Source organism: Nicotiana tabacum, chromosome 23 (genome assembly GCF_000715075.1).
Source record: "Nicotiana tabacum cultivar K326 chromosome 23, ASM71507v2, whole genome shotgun sequence".
Taxonomy (NCBI): Eukaryota; Viridiplantae; Streptophyta; class Magnoliopsida; order Solanales; family Solanaceae; genus Nicotiana; species Nicotiana tabacum.
The window spans coordinates 138,667,329-138,671,512 of record NC_134102.1 but is presented as its reverse complement, the minus strand read 5'-3'; the positions used below and the strand labels follow the sequence as shown (position 1 = coordinate 138,671,512).

Here is a 4,184-nt window from a genome sequence, read left to right as displayed (position 1 = left end):
TCAAATATCTTCTTGAGATATAATTTTACACCAAATGAGGAAAATAATTTTTTTCCAAAAGTTTTTTGAATATTTTATCGAGAAATAGTTTTACACAAAATGAGGAAAACAATCTAATTGACATGTGTAATGTCATGGGCGGCTTTTCAGCCATACCCCATGACCCCTTGGACGCGCCCCATGGCGTCCTAGCAAGCCTCCCAACGCCTAGCGTCATGGACGGCCCCGTGGTCTTGGTTGCGCCAAGTGACAAGCTCGCATGTGCCTCTGTCGCCCCACCGATTGCCCTCGCCAATGCCCAGCCGCAGGCAGATGCCAACAGCGTCGCGCGCGCAGACTGTGATGCCAAAGACAAGGTTGCTGACAACAGACATGTTTCTACCTTGTAGAAAACTAAGTCCTTTTCATTGTAAATATAGAGTAGTTTTATTTCATGTACTTCCATTATGTTCCTTTAGCTTGGTTAGGTGACGAGGCCAATGTATATTGGAATTTGCTTCTTTTACTCTGGCAAATTCTAGTATAGTTTAAGATATCGTCCCACAGAGACTGGATAATCTATTCTACAGACTTGTAATATTCTAACTACTATTTGAGAGAATCAAATTGATGAAAAGTGAGTGAGGTTTAAAACTTGTTAATTACTTAAACAAAACAAATAACTTTCGAAAGATTTATAATTTTTTTTAAAAGAGTTGAAAATTATTGAATTCACTTGATAATATTACTATAATAAAATCTCAATTTTTACATTTATTTTTTTAAAGAATAATTGCTTATTTCTAATACAATTATATTTTGCTCACTAAGAAATAACCAATTAATAACACTCTGTGAGAATTATGTTAATTAATCAACTTAAGACTAGTGACGTTTAAACCGAAATATTTTTCTTGCTTGAATTGTGCTAAAAGAAAGTAAAAACTTCATGAGAATATTTTTACTAAGGATCAATAATCTTGTCTACAACAATTCCTCCGTGAGAATTAAAACTGAGGCAAGCAAGATTACTGACTTGAATTAATAGTTTACTAAAAAATTACTTTCACTCTACTATTTTATTCATCAGTTATTATATATTAATTTTGCTCTGCGAGAATTACAAAATTAATATATGAATAACTTAGAAATAAAATATATAGAAGTGATAATACAGTAATTAAAAACCATCATTTCAACACAGTATGAAATGTAAATAAAACGTTTCAAGCTAAGAATATATAAAAACTGAGATAGTGTTATAAAATATATCAAGCTTCATCAACTATCCCAACGAAAAGAGATTACTTCATTATGGAGTAATAAAAGCTAAAAAAGATATTTAGAAGACTAAAAATATTTAAAAGACTAGAACATATTTTTACTATAAAGAAAGAAGGCCAAGACTAGTTCTTGTCTTGCAAAAGATTGGATCTTCTTATACAAAGAGAGCTTGCTATTTATAGGAAAAGATGAGTAGTTTTGTCATTTTCCACTTTTGCGAATGTGAAATCCATGTATGCGAAGTGACCTTTGTGTACGTAGATTCCATATATGCAACTATGGGCTTCACTCTTGACTTCATGAGTTAGACTTGAAAATATAGGTTCCATGTATGCAAATGTGATCTTTGCAAATATAGATTCCATACATGCATCTATGACTCTTTTGCTTCCCTTCTTGACTTCATGAGTTAGACTTGCAAATGTAGGTTCCATGTATGCAAATGTGATATTTGCGTATATAGATTCCACATATGCATCTATAGATCTTTTACTTCCATTCTTGACTTCATGAGTTAGACTTGCAAATGTAGGTTCCATGTATGCATATGTGTCCTTTGCGTATATAGATTCCACATATGCATCTATAGCTCTTTTGCTTCCATTCTTGACTTCATGGGTTAGACTTGCAAATGTAGGTTCCATGTGTGCGAATGCAACCTTTGCAAATATAGATTCCACACATGCATCTATGCTCCTTTTCATCTCTAATTATCTCTTTCCATAAGCCCATATGTATATTCCACATTTGCGAATATGAAGATGATGTGTGCAACTATGGCTTTGCTTCATTATTTTGTCTTTTAGCCTTTTTTCCCTCTTTTTCATAATTTCTTCTTCCTACAAGATTTGTTAGAAAATATGTTAGGATAGGATATCATTATTCATATTTTATTTTAAAAACTTATTTTTTTACGTATGAAATTATGTGAATAATTTATATCCATCACTAGGTCAAGTCCTGTAACTTTGATTTATTTTTTTAAGCACTATTAAGGGGATCAAGCAATCGAACTTTCTAGCAAGCAAGCAATTCTCTGTACTGGTATCTCTCCCCCTCGAAACCATGTTGATTTTATGTAATAGCTTTCATTAATGCAATCAAATTTTCTTTCATTCTCAATTCTCTTTTTTGTTCTCTCAATTTCTCTTGACATTGGTTTTTCCGTACGACACTAACAATCTAGTCTAGCGTATGGAGGGGGACCTCAGTTCCCGGATAGTAACTACACGAACATCGGTTGCTTAGCCTTACGTCGCCCTTCAAAGAAATCTCAGGAAGGCGCCGCATAAAAGTTGGTATCAGAGCCTAGGCTCGACATCGGACGAGGGAACATACTACCATTACCACTATTTCTGACCATGGTGAATCACGCGGATCGCATCGCGACCCTTGAAGCGACGGCTGGCATATTACGACCCATCATGGATACTGTGCTTGAGCTAAGAACCAACCTAGTACAAAGGTTGGATGACCTAGACCACAGGATGCGGCAGGCCGAAGGTGCATTGCGAATATTAGTCTCCGACTCTGAGGGAGACCGGCAAATGGCAACCACAGAGGCATGGTTGGTTTTGGTCTTTTCCTAGTATTACCTCCATCATCTCCCTGTTTTCTTTTTGGCCCTATAGTTTCTTCTATCTGTAGCCAAATTGTCTTATTGATCATTTTTCCTGAACGTGTGAAAGCTTCTATTGGCTCAACTCGGGCTTCAAGAATAAGCCGAGTTATAGTAGAAGGAAACCCTAATCTTTTCTGCTTAGACTTAAAACGACAGAATTGAATCTGTGTGGAGAGGTGTTTTGCAACATCAAGAGGCATCCTAGAACTAATCACATAGGACATAAGTATTCGATCCCTGTATATTTCTGTTTTGCTCTCGTTTGGGACTAGACGACTACTCACAAATGCGAGTATTGGTCTTACTCTGCACAGAAAATTGCGAAAACGAATACTACTTTTAAATCCATCTGTATCATAAGTCCAATGTGCTCCAAGGGGACATAATTTCTCTTCAACTAAATCCCAATTTGATTTTTCTATGAAAGCTAAAATTGCTTTGTCCTAAAAAATTGGCAGATTATAAAGCTTCCTAATTACAGAAGGAGAGAAGTCTATTTTTTTCCTTGAACAGTAGAAAAGTAAGAGATAGGATCCAACTTTTGATAGAATTCTCTTACCAAATCTAGATAAAATACTTCTGTAGGTTGAGAAAATAGGTCCCATTGGTAGTATTGAATCACCCTTGCAACATATGCATCATCAACACCATCTTCTCGATTGAAGTAGATCCCTTTTTCATCAACACTCTTAGTAATATTGGACCAAGAATCATCAGTAGAAGATGAAGCAACTTTTGAGAATGATGTCTTCTGTGGAGGACCCATGAAAATTGGTGAGAGAAAAAGAAAATAGGAGTGAGATAGAGTGAGCAAGCAGAGAGAAAAGAGACGTGAGGAATATGAGGTTCTGGTGGGTAAAACTAAGGTAACTCGCTTTTTTTCTCTTTTTTTTTACAAAGGTCCCCCAGTTTTCTTTTATGGACCAAAATGCACAGTAAAAAAAATCTGCCATTGCATACATAGTATGTATATATCCCAAGCAGCCACATCATGAGGTATCTTTGCTCATATAGAAAATATATATGTATATATGTATATCAGTAAGAAAAGAAAGTAGAGGATTAGTAAAAATCTTCTACCGTTGTGTAAGTAATTTTCATCTCTGCAACGGTAGGTATTCTTTTTAGTGTCCGGAACCAAAATATGATTCTTTTGGACCCAAAAAACCAAAATGTGTGGGGAAAAAACTTAGTGACAATTTTATATATAACGCCCTTTTAAAGGGCGCTATACCTTAACGACCGTTTGCCCAGTTAAGTATAGCGCCTTTTTAAAAGGCGCTATATATATAACGCCTTT

The 4,184-nt window shown here is 35.4% G+C and overlaps 1 long non-coding RNA gene across 1 annotated transcript; it reads right to left on the bottom strand.

Annotated features, from left to right (window-relative positions):
- Positions 1 to 1,915: 1,915 nt before the first annotated feature.
- On the bottom strand, positions 1,916 to 3,696 carry LOC107782561 (uncharacterized). Its single transcript, XR_001647252.2, has 2 exons — positions 3,444 to 3,696; positions 1,916 to 2,102 (listed from the first exon to the last, which is right to left on the bottom strand). It is a non-coding gene; the product is annotated as an uncharacterized LOC107782561 (long non-coding RNA).
- Positions 3,697 to 4,184: the final 488 nt, after the last annotated feature.